Here is a 13,216-nt window from a genome sequence, read left to right as displayed (position 1 = left end):
ATTCTTGAAAGTCCAAAAATTATTTTATTTGCTGTTTTCTCAAAACTTACTTTTGTCAAACTAAATGCTTATTTCTCCAAGGAGACTGAATTAATTTCAGTGAAACTTACAGAGTGTAGTACATATGACTATATATTTTTATTTTGTCATCGGGAAAATCACTTATACTATATGCAACTTTTGTTTTTGCATATTATTTTTGAAAAGTGATGACATGATTTTTCTCAACTACAAAACAAATGAACTTAGAGGTCGAATTTCTAAATTTTCCCACAATAGAATTTTCATTATTAGTTGTAGAATAAGTGGTAAAGATTTGAAGCAAATCCATTTTATCATAAGGAAGAAACAGTCATTTACTTTATAATAGGGACTTATGGCATTGGCACTCCCCTTAATGTGATGTTGCTACAGTACCTGCTTGTCTGGAAGGTATACAGTATAGAATATTGATTTTAATACCTAAGTGTATTATGTGCATTATTAGTATGTACTGTGTATTTTTGTATATGCAACTTCCCAAGTAATTACATAGCTAAAAGTGTAAAAGTATCGGCAGCTAAATCCCGAAATTTTGTGGTAACGATTCTTTTGTTTTAAAAATAAAGGTAAATAGAGAGAGAACCAATTTGTTTATGCTGGCTCTCGGCGATGGTTGTGAGCAGCAGCAATGTTTTTAAATTCTTCTAATTGAAGTTTGTGGAATTATTTCTTAAATTGTTGAGGTATTTTTGTTTCGGAAGCCTTTCAGCAATTAGATATACATACTATAGGATTTCCTCTGAATTTTGACTTATAATGATGATTATAGATAAGAATTTACTTTTCAACTTGCGAGTTTAAAGATGTCTGACACAAGTTCGGTGGGTATTCATTATTGCAGCACAGGCTACAATACGTACTAGACTCACTTCAGCGAAGTATGATTCGCACACTAAATGTACATCTTGCAAGGGACAAGTATGTTCAGCTAGTTTGACTTTTGAGTGTAAGGATTGGGGAAGTAAGGTTTGGAAAATTTTAAACTCTCATTTGAATAAACTAGAGAAAGACAGAAAGAGAAGAGCGACTGCTAGGGAAAAGAGTTTAGCTAGTCGGGAAATCAGTTAATTCTCCTGTTGAATCACCTGTTGTTCCTCTCGCTGCTTTGTCCCTCATTAATAGTCCTGCCTCTCTTCCACCTAACCCCGGACCCATTTCCTGCGCTCCTGAGCCATTCTTGAGAAAAACTTTGACATGTTAGTGAACACAGTAGCTCAAATTGGGGCTTCTGTAAAAGCTTTTATGGAAAATAAAATTATTGGGAGTGATTGTAAGGAGCTGGTTACTTTGGCCCAATGATTCTCCTAGGCAAAGGTCCCTAGCATACTCCCCAACACCAGGGAGAAGCTATAGCAGAAGCCCAGCGGAGGGCGGTGGGGTCTGTCCCCAGGTAGTTGGCCCCTCAGTCTGTCCTGCCTAAAACGGCCAGGTGTCAACAGGTAATCAGTGGAAAGGTATGTTTCATGAAACGCATCGTCTTTCAGCTAGTTCCGATGATTCAAGTTCGGAACAGAAGCGTCAATGGTGCAACAGTGATAAGTCAAGACCATTGAAAAGGTCAGCAGAAATACCTCGCACCCCTCAGGTGCCTTGTAGGAGAGTGAGAGAAGCTGTTCCCTCGTGGGACAGCCCAGAGTGTTTTTTCAATGAGCATTCAGACAAACATCAAGTGTAGCGAGACACAAATGTGCGGTAACACCTGTAGATTCAATTGTTTAAGCACCATCTGGCACCACAACAGGATGCTCTGATTGCAGGCCCATTTGCGCCTGAGCAATCTCGTGCTCCTCAGCGCCCACTTGGGCCCAAACATCCACTTGCCTCCAAGCACCTACTTGTGCCCAAGCACCCTCTCACTCCATGACAGTCTTTGGTCCCAGAGCTGCCCCATCATAAACCTGGATGAGAGCCTTCTTGTACAGCAAGACAGTCAGTCCTCAATTTTGGATGATCACTGAGAGTCAGCTAGATGCCCATCTTTACCTTTGAATAGAGCTTCTCTTTTTGAGAATCAACCAGTGAATACTAGGTTTGTAGCTCCAGCACCTTTACAACAACCTTCAGGGTTTATGAATCCTTCTCTCGCTCCGATTAAATAGCGCTTGAACAACATTTTGAGTTATTTAAAGAAGCTATCCACGACTACAAGGGACTTAGCAACATCTCTGGTATCTTTGGTCAAGAAAGAAGAGGAAGAGGAAGTGGAAGAAGAAACTCATCCTACAACTCGTGTATCTTTATTTCTCTACCTACTACAGAGCTACCCAACTTACTTCTCTCCTGCAACACCTTCATCTCCAGTGTTGATTCTCCAATTGAGCAGAAGTCCTGCAGAGTCTGCTCACGTAACCTAGGTGGTGCTTTTTATTTCAGCTAGGATGGCTCTCAAAGAAGTGAAAAAATGGATGTCAGAGAAGAGAGAATTGGATAAATTTAACTGTAGTTATCCACCATCTCATCTTTTGAAGAGAAGATACTCATACTACGTGACAGAAGTTCCTTCTTTGGTGTGGCTACCTACACTCAAGGGAACTTCTCCAGTCTCATCGACTCGGCCCGGAGGTTAGCCTTTTCTGTGGCCAAGACCATGTTATCGTCAGCTGAACCGGACCATTTTCTTAATATTTTTAAAGTCTTGAAAATTTTGAGTTTCCTTGACTGGACTATAGGCTCTAGGGAGCTGGCCAGCCTCTATGCCATGGGAGTATTAAAGAAGAGGGAGTTATGGTGTTCTTACACCATGAAAGGAGTGACATCAGTCCAGAGATCAGCCCTGCTGTATTCGCCTCTCTCGAGAGAAGGTCTGTTCCCTAAGGCTGTAATGGATGGGATGTCTTGTGAACTACAGAAGAAGTCTACACAGGATTTACTTTCAAAGTCATCAAGATGACCTAAGGAAATGTATGTTTCAGCTTTTAAGTCTTTACCTTTTGCAGCCCTATCCCTTTTGAAGAAGGGGTCAAAGACCTTCTGTCAGAACTCAAGTTAATGTAGGGTTCTTGTCAGGATCATTAAGAAATCCATGACAAAACTTCCCTCTAAAAAATGAGCACAATGTCCTCCATATAAAAGTAGGTACCAGGATCCTTCATTATTGGGAGAAGTGGGACCAGAGAGGAGTAAAGCGATGGGTGGTAGAAGTATTAAGACAGCTATGATATTCTGTTTCTGGAAACTCATCCTTTAGCCAAGAGGCCAGTCACCTTCATCGCTGACTCCAAGAATTCACAGCAATTTTTGGCTCTCAAGGAGGATTGTCATAATTTCTTGAGAAGAAGCGATAGAAGTAGTCCCAGAGCAAGATTTGGAGGGGTTCTACAAGTGCCTCTTCATAGTGCTGAAGTCATCAGGGGGATGAAGACCAGTGCTGGATGTAAGTGCCCTGAATATATTCGTCTAAAAGACGAAATTCAAAATGGAAGCATCCATCCATCAAAAGGATTGGATGGTATCAATAGATCTTCAAGACGCATACTTCCACATACCAGTCCATCTGAATTCCTGAAAGTTCCTGAGATTTGTGTTTTGGGATCAAGTGTTTCAATTTCAGGCACTATGCTTTGGGCTGTCAACCACCCCACAAGCATTCACACGCATCCTCGCTCCCTTAGCAGGTTGGCTCCATCTAGTGGAGTCAACATAGCATTCTACTTGGACGACTGGTTTCTTCGAGCCAAATCGAAGGAACAATGTATGGAGGACCTTCAGAAACTCTTGGCTACTGGCACAGGAACTAGGATTAGTAATAAATCACCAAAAATCACAGATGACCCCTTGTCAGATTAGTTTAATTTGGGAATGACTCTCAACTCTCTTCATTTTTAATTTGGGAATGACTCTCAACTCTCGTCGTTTTTGGGCTTTTCTCTCCCCGAAAAGGGTGGAGTCCTGTCTGCAGAAAATAGATGAATACCTGAATCTTCAGTATTGCACGGCCTACGGCTGGATAAGTCTCCTGGGAACATTGGTCTCAATAGAGCAGTTTGTCTCTTTAGGGAGACTTCATCTAAGAGTTCTTCAGTTCTACCTAAGAGACAAATGGATCAGGAAAAGGCATCCCGACTCATTCAAGTTCTGATCACTCCGGAAATCAAGAAACACCAGTGTTGGTGGAAATCAAGAGACAGGTTGCTAGAAGGGAAGTCTCTTTTTTTTCCTTGGCACCCAGACCGAAACTTCTATTCTGATGCATCAGATCAGAGCTGGAGAGCTCTGAGACTATTCTGACACATCAGATCGGAGCTGGAGAGCTCTCTTAGAAAACAAGGAAATCTCTGGGACATGGTAAAGGAACAACTTCATTGGCATATAAACATCAAGGAGTGGAAAGCAATACAATTGGGCCTGATGACATTTTCCTTGGTAGTGTCCTGAAGACAGTTGCAGTCCGCTCGGACAACACAACTGCTCTAGCCTATATAAGCACAAGAGGAACACAGTCTTTCTCCCTCTGCAAGGTGGCAAGAGACCTCCTTGTATGAGCAAAACAAAATCAGACGTTGTTGATCACCAGATTTCTTCAGGGGAAAATGAACATTTTGGCAGACCAGCTGAGCCACTGAAACCATGTGATTCAGACGGAATGGACTTTAGACCCACGGGTAGCTCTAGACCTACGGAATCTTTAGGGAACACCGATGTTGGGACCTTTTCATGATGTCAAAAACATATGACATGCGCTTTTTTTGCTCCCCAATTCGAGATCCTTTTGAGCAATGGGCAACTGATGCCATGCTATTCAATCGGTCTGACAAGTTCCTCTACGCATTTCCCCAGTTCGCAATGATCAGGGAAGTATTGAACAAGTTCCATCGTCATCAGAACGTGACAGTGATACTAATAACACCATTTTGGCCATTAAGGGAATGGTTCCCGGAACTAATGAGTTTACTGGTAGACTTTCCAAGACTTCTTCTGCAAAAGAAAAAAAGCTTCTTCAGACAGCCCTATTTCAAATTCTTTCACAAAAGTTGTCATCTCTGGCTCTGACAGGGTACAAACTATCAAACGACTCATCAGAGCAAATCATCATCAAAAGTTGTCATATGTGGCTCTGACAGGGTGCAAACTATCAAAAGACTCCTTAGAGTAAAAGGGCTTTTGAGAGAAGCTTCAAAGACATACCAAGGCAAGTGGACAATATTCCAAAACTGGTGCAAAAGCAATAGAATCTCTTTTACTAAAATGTCTTTTACAGGGATTGTGGATTTCCATTTCTTTTTTAAGACAACCAAAGGATTATCCTTTACCATAAAAGGATACAGAGCAATGCTTGCATTGGTGTTCAGGCACAGAGGCATCAATTTATCCTGAATTAAGAATATTTTGGCGTTCTTTAATTAGATCCTTTGATACGAAGAAGAGAAACACAGAACTTGTCTCATGGAATTTAGACAAAGTGCTAAAGTTGGTCTCTAGTTCTCAGTTTGAACTCCTAGATTCAGCCTCTTTTTGTAATTTGCCAAAGAAAATGCTCTTCTTAGTGGCTCTAGCAACAGCCAAAAGAGTTAGCAAAGTACAAGCCATGGACAAAAGAGTCAGTTTTGCAGCAGGCAACACAATATGGTCTCTCACATTGAGTTTTGTCTTGTTAAAAACGAGAATGCCACTAAACCATGGTATCAATCCTTTAGAATTAAGAGCAGTTAGAACAGAAAGTATTAGAGGCCCGTCTAGTAAGCTCTGGACTTCATTCAAGTATCCATCATGTCCACGTCCGAAAAATGCGATATCCTTTTTCCTGAGGGACGTAATTAAAGAAGCACACGCTCAAATAGCAGAGGATGATTGCAAATTAGTGAAAGTAAAAGCACATAAGGTCAGATCAGTAGTGATGTCCATTAGCTTTCAAATACAATCTTTCCCATACTTCCGTTCTTGAAATGACTTACTGGAAGTGCAAGTTGGTATTGCTTCTTTTTATCTTCAGGACTTATGAAGATTGCAGTACCTTGCGACCTTTATTGTTGGCTGGCATGGTATTGGGAGGAGTGTAGGAAATATGTCTTCCTTATCACATTTCACCTTGATTTTTATGTTGTGTTATTGGGATGTCTAGGGGTACAGTGTACCTGGGTGCCCACCAGTTTTTAATGGTTGGGGTGGTGGTAATTTTAATGTGTATTTATATAAGTGCATGTGAAGATAGTATAGTTTTTTTTGGTTGTTGTACAGTGAACCCATCCATATTTGCCCATTCATGTATTCGCGGATTTCTCTCTGGAACATATGCCCCCATTATTCGTGGAAAATTCAACTATTCACAGTATTTTCCCATGAGAAATATCCACATATTCCTGGTTTTTTTATCAATTTCATCATAAAATGCACTTTTTGTGATAAAACTATTAAAAAAACCAGGTATAAAATTTTTTTTTGGTTTTTCTTGAGTTTACCTAACAAAATAGGGAGTTTTAAGTGTTTTTATTCGCGGGTTCTAGCTATTCGTGAGGGGTTCTGGTACCTATTCCCCGCAGATAAGCGGGGAACACTGTATTGTCAGTGCTGCACCCTGGGCAGGGGCATCTCTTTGTTAGTCCTCACTAGCGTTCAGAAATCTGCTATGAGGCTCCTGCTTATGTGCTAGGCGACCCGTGGCTATACTGTCCCGTCTCTACTGGTTAAGATGAGGGCTATACCAGAGGCAGTATCATGATGCTGCTGCTCTCTCAACATTGTTTAGGAATAGAATAGTCCATGTATCCCACCTCCTGTCGATGTGGGAATCAGCTATATAATTACTTAGTAAGTTACATAATACAAAAATGGAATTTTTATATTAAAATTAGATTTTGTATATACTTACTAAGTAATTACAGAATGGGAGCCCACCTGCCATCCCACACATGGACGTTTACATAAACAAATTGGTTCTTTCTGCTCAGTTGTTCCTCTTTCCTGAAAGTGGGCCAGGACATTTACCTTCACTTTTAAAATAAAAGATTCGATATCGCAAATTTCAGAATTTTGCTGCTGGTACTTTTAAACTTTTAGCTATGTAATTACTTGGTAAGTATAGCAAAATCTAATTTTATCATAAAATACATTTGTTTCTTAAAATCACTTTAAATCCCACTGTCTAAGCTATCAAATCTTTCAGTGAAAACTTTAATGATCATAAGGGTGAAGATGAATTTTGTTCATATTGCAATCCACAGACAAATTGCTTGTTAACCAAATACAGTATGTAGTAGAGTAGTAGGCAAACATTATTTCAGGATATTTATTTCTCTATTAGAGTTTTAGAGTTAAAATAAGTATGCTGTCAATATAGTCTAGTACTTTACATATGTACTTTATCTCAAAATTTCTTCTGTATGGTAGCTTGGTGTCAATGATTGCAGTATATGTACACATATTTTAGAAACCAGCAACTGATATAAATAGAGAATTTATTGTAAATTTAATTTTTAAATGAGTTTCAGGGTATTTTCCGGCATTCTGACTGAGGAAAATGCAATTCCTTACTTGTACACTAGATACCTCACTGTTTTTAGTAACTTTGATTTAATAGATTACTAATCTCTTTCTCACGGTGCATTCAGAACTACTTGTGTGGATGTCAGATAGTTATTTATTGCTATATTGCTATTAGGTACTGATTTGCTATTTAAGAAGGTAACTTTAGGGCTTCAGTAGGAATAGCAAAATGTCACCACATCTCATAGCAATGTTTATGGTTATGAATAGAAGATATTCTTAACTTTAACTTTAGCTGATGAGGTACAGAAGTAGTACCCACTACGTTAAATAACTGTAGATACTATTTCAGGTTTTTTGCTTTTTTATTACATTAAGTAGATTGAATGCTGGGGATGCGAATTTCTTGTAAGTAAAATAATTTACTGTCTACTGAAAAGAAACTTTGTAATGCACAGGCAGTTTTCAAATACCATATTGAGGAAGTAGGGACCCCCTCCCAAGTTATGCAGGTAAAATGTAACCCAAGTAGGCCTGTTTCTCTATTATAATCCCAAACAGTATGGTTACCAGCACATTCCAAGATTGTTAGTCGTAGTCCCCATTTCCAGTCATTTTGTGACAAAATAGGTAGTGCCTTGTTTAATTATGAAATTAAAGCTAATATTCATCCTATGTGGATTTATGTAGACATCTCTTGCTATGATCTTTGTAACCAAACTGTTACAATTTTACTGGATAATAGGTGTTTGAGTATTTGAGTGGACATTTTCTTAAAGACTTGTAGTATACGTATATACTATTTATCGTAGATTCATAGTAAGGCAGTCCCCATTTAATGGTGCCTCTGTTAGGTATGTTATGGCGCCATAACTCTATTATCGGCACCTTATGGCACCATAACTATATTATCAGCATCTTATGGTGCTGATTTATCGAAACTGGGCGCCTGTTATAGCGCCATAAATGGCCGATTTTATGGCACTAGGCAAGCGCCATAAAACTGGATCGCTATTGACAGAGTCTGTCGATAACCAGCGACTGCCTAATTGGAAAATAATCAAGAATATGTAATATTACTTATATATAGTACAGGCATTCCCCCGGTCCCATTGGCGGGGATTGTTCTGTTCTCGGTGGGGTGCTGATAGAAGAAAACAGCCACTAACTGAAACTCGGCGATTTATGGTGCTTATGGCGCTATAACTCTATTATCAGTGCCTTATGGCGCCGATAACCGGAACTTAGCACATTATGACGCCATAAATCACTGGATTGCCATTAACCAAGTCCCCAACAACAAGGGACTGCCTGTATATACGTTTGAAGGTCTTGCATCACTAGATTATGGAAATGATGAGAAAACGTGAGGCAGCTTCATAAAACAAACTTCTGAATTTGAGTGAATGATTTTGATAACTGCTATTACAGGTGTGGGATGTCAAAAATATGAGGTCTCCTCTAGCCACCATTCGATTAGATTCACCGGTTAATCGGCTAGCAGTGTCATCCACTAATGTTATTGCAATTCCTCATGATAATCGACATGTGAGGCTGTATGATTTGTCTGGCAATCGACTTGCAAGACTTCCCCGTAGTAACAGACAAGTGAGTAGTACATTATTTAGTTATAAGGCATGATGTACAATTTAAATTACTCTGTTAATACTGGTAAGTTTTATTGTATGGGAGAAATATGTTGCAGTTTTGATTTTTTTCTTATGTTTGGTAGCAAATGTCCAAATGTATTGCATCATGCATATTGTAGAAGCTAAAACTCATATAGTTTTACCTCTTGTAGATTGATAAAGGATTTCAATTTTTAATGTTATATTTTGTCCTGTAAATAATTTTGACAGCTTTAATATAGAGTCCTTGGTCATCTCATCAATATTTTATAAACCTCAAGGTCATGAAGATTATTATAACATTGATGTTAGGCTTCAAGATCATCAAATTTCAGCACAAACTTAGTGTTACTTACCAAGCAAATTACATTGCTAAAAGCTTCCTACTGCAGCAGCCTGAAAATTCAAATTTGTGGTGGCACTATCATCGCTAGTGTAGGTGAACAGGACCCACCCACTTTCGGGATCGCCAGGTACAGCTTAGCAGAGAGCTATCAATTCATCCTCTGCTCTTCCTGACTAACATTGGTGGTGTTTTGGCAGCTCTCTGTAATTTTTTCCTGTGTTTTCCAATATTCTTTTGGTGAAGTATTCATTTTGTTGTCTTTTTGTTAGTTAGTAATGTTAGCTAAGATTAACTTCATTGCTTTTTTGATGCAATGTGTGACTAGTTCTTCAGGCATTCAGTAGTAGTGTACCAAAGGTTGCAAGACTAGATTATTGAAGATCAATTATGACTCTCATACTAAATGTGTAAAAGTGTAGTGGGCAAGATTATAACAGGGAGATTATTTGCTCAGAATGTCAAGGGTGGGATGGCCAGGAGTGGAAAATTTTTAAATCTCATACCGAACAGTTGGGTAGGGCTAGAAAGAGGAAAGCAGCCCGTAGAGCTGAGAATAGGGCGAGCTTAGAGGTTATGCCGTTGCCTGTAGAAGCAGAGCGTAGCGTTATTTCTTCTCTCTTATTCTTGCTGTTTCTCCTATTCTTCACCCTCCTACTTTGTTTCCACACCCTCCATTACTAGGTTCCCATACTTCCAATTTTGACACCATAGCCAGTCTCAAATGCAGCATTGACAAGAAATTTGATTTTCTAGCTAAGTCTGTAATGGAATTGGGATTGTTTTTCAGAGTGTTTATGGAAAAATCAATAAGTAATAAAGTGGTCTCATTAGTAGGTGGTGGTGGTTTGTCTTTAGACTCAGAGTGTCTTCTCCCGACAAGAAGCACCAGCGGCGCTGTCTGTTTGCCTCACGGCCTCTGAGGGGGTCTTCGCTTGCAGACAGTTCACCTCCTCCTATTAAGAAGTATAAGGAGGTTAGTGTGAGTCCGCAACCTTCTTGCAGCTTTACTGTTGCTCCTCTAGCAGCGTCTTCAGCACTTTCTGGTCATTCATCGTGGAGGAAGTCTAGAGGCCTTTCATCTTCAACTATGAGAGGATACAGGGCAATGTTCAGCTCTGTATTCCGTCAAAGAGGGTTAGACATTTCTACCAACCAAGACATCTCAGAACTCATAAGGTCTTTTGATAGCATTTAAGTCCAAGGACCCAGAAATGGTTGCTTGGAATCTAGATGTGGTTCTTAAATGGCTATTGGGACCCAAATTCGAACCTCTTCAGACCACATCTCATAGAGATCATACAAGGGTTTCTTGGGTGCTTTAGCAACAGCCAAATGAGGGTCAAGTTGTGATATCATGCCCTTGATAAGAAAGGTGAGCTTCTCACAAGGAGATGCAGTATGTTCCCTTACATTGGGCTTTCTAGCAAAGAATGAAGACCCCAACAAACCGTAGCCTCATCCTTTGTCGTCAGAAGTTTGATGGAAATCCTAGGCCCAGAAGTGGAGGAGAGGATGCTGTGCCCAGTGAGAGCACTAAGGTATTACTTAGACAAACTGGAAAGGATTCGAGAGCCCTCTAATCATTTTGGGTGCTCGGTTAAAGAGCCTGTCACAGGTCATGTCTAAGAATGGCTTAGCATTTTTCCTGAAGGATCTGAGTAGGGAAACCCATATACAAGTGGGAGGAGTACCTGAATTTAGTAATAACTAGAGCTCATGAGATGAGATTGGTGGCCACATCATTGCACTTTAGAGATAATTTCTCTATTTCAGCTATTTTACAGGCTACCCATTGGAAGTGTTGATCAGTCTTTGCAACATTACTTGAAGGATGTGGAAGTGATTTACGATAAGTGCAGTGCATTAGGGCCATTATCCATGACTGACAGGGTGTTTGGAGAGGAAGCAATAGGAAGCATTTTTTTTCTGTAAGGGAGGAAGCGTAGGAAGCATTTTCTTCTTATCTGTAATTTCACCTTGATATCAGGTGTTGTGTTTAAGGAGAGTCTGGAGGTACTTAGTGCTTGGAGTGCCCTCTATTTGTTAATTTTAGTTGGGTTTGGTAGTATTTTATGTTTTTTGGTGTAGGTGTTCATTGTTGTATAATCTGGTCTTGTTTAGTCAGTTACATGCCCAGGCAGCAGTAACTTGTTACCTGTGATGCTGAGTAGTCACCGGGTTCATCCCTTGCTACAAAGCTCTACTGTTGATAGGGGTGACGTGTGGCCAACTAGCCACACCCCTCTGGGATAAGATGAGCGCCGACCAGAGGCAGTACCTTTCTGTAGCAACTCTCTTAGCTCTCTTATCAGGTGAGGAACAACAAGCATTGATTAGATGCTTTTATTTTCTATTTTCTCTTCATTATCATTAATAATGTTTGAGGTAGAATTAACCATATCCCACCTCAATCTCAGTTTGGGATCCAGCAATGTAATTACTTGATAAGTTACATAAATATAAAAGTGACATTATTATAATAATGTTCATATATATATATATATATATATATATATATATATATATATATATATATATATATATATATATATATATATATATATATATATATATATATATATATATATATATATATATATATATATATATATATATATATATATATCTATATATATATATATATATATATATATATATATATATATCTATATATATATATATATATATATATATATATATATATATATATATATATATATATTATATATATATATATATATATATATACACACACACACACACACCAAATAATTACGAATCATAACTCCCTCCTCCTCGCATATGGGAAAGGGCAGAAACAATTGACTACTTGCTGGAGCTGTTCCTCTCTTACCACGAAAGTGGTGGAGCAGACTCACATATTCATGGATTGCTCTCTGGACCATATACCCCCATTATTTGAGGTATTTTTCTTTGAGAAATATCCACTAATTCCAGGTTTTTTTTATTGATTTCATCATAAAATGCACTTTTGTGATAAACCTCTTGAGTTTTACCTAACAAAATAGGCAGTTTTAAGCATTTTTGTAGGTTTCAACTATTTGCAGGTTTTAGCTATTTGCAAGGAGGATCTAGTATAAATTCCCCCGAATACGGGGAACAACATATATGAGAAGCAGAAAAATTACAACAGACATTCAAAAATTCAATTTTCTTACCTGATAAACATAGACGTCATGATGGCGGAAACCTGTTGCTCACGTGTTTTGTTGACTGAGATGGGTTGCTATGTTGGTGGCGAGTTTCAGTGTGCAATTTGAAATAGACATGGTACCAGAGCATTGGTCAGTGTACCCCCTCGGTCGGTATTCACCCACATCACCCTACTAATTTTCAAATAATATTAAGTTTAATGACATTAAATAATAACAATAAAATTTTCCTTTCTCTCTCTCTCTCTCTCTCTCTGTCTCTCTCTCTCTCTCTCTCTCTCTCTCTCTCTCTCTCTCTCTCTCGTAGTAGTAGCCATCTTGCTTGGTGAGACGTACCCGCGTGAAGTCAGATTAATCAACAGATATCACAAGTTTAACATACGACTAGAATTTGAGAAATATCTAGAAGTGTTCGTGAACTATCGGTGATAAGATAGGGAAAATAGTAGGATAAAGCGTCTTCTAAGTTAGTTTATCAAGTGTAATACTATATATCAGAACAAGATGGCAGTAAGTTCCAACTGCGGGAAGAGGTGGCGTAATTTGGCGTGTTTAGCAGATTCGCAATACGATGAGGTAGCAGGAAGGGAACTGGCATTTCTCATCTA

At 38.9% G+C, this 13,216-nt stretch overlaps 1 protein-coding gene and 1 pseudogene across 5 annotated transcripts in view; one reads left to right on the top strand and one right to left on the bottom strand.

Annotated features, from left to right (window-relative positions):
• LOC135219151 (WD repeat-containing protein 37-like) overlaps positions 1 to 13,216 on the bottom strand; it is a 280,381-nt gene that overhangs the window by 43,905 nt on the left and 223,260 nt on the right. The window lies entirely within an intron of this gene.
• Positions 1 to 13,216, top strand: part of LOC135220035 (WD repeat-containing protein 37-like) — a 53,641-nt pseudogene that overhangs the window by 23,586 nt on the left and 16,839 nt on the right.

The sequence above is a fragment of the Macrobrachium nipponense genome, chromosome 1, assembly GCF_015104395.2.
Source record: "Macrobrachium nipponense isolate FS-2020 chromosome 1, ASM1510439v2, whole genome shotgun sequence".
Lineage (NCBI taxonomy): Eukaryota > Metazoa > Arthropoda > Malacostraca > Decapoda > Palaemonidae > Macrobrachium > Macrobrachium nipponense.
Note: the sequence above shows the minus strand (reverse complement) of the source record. Positions and strands in the feature narration are given on the sequence as shown.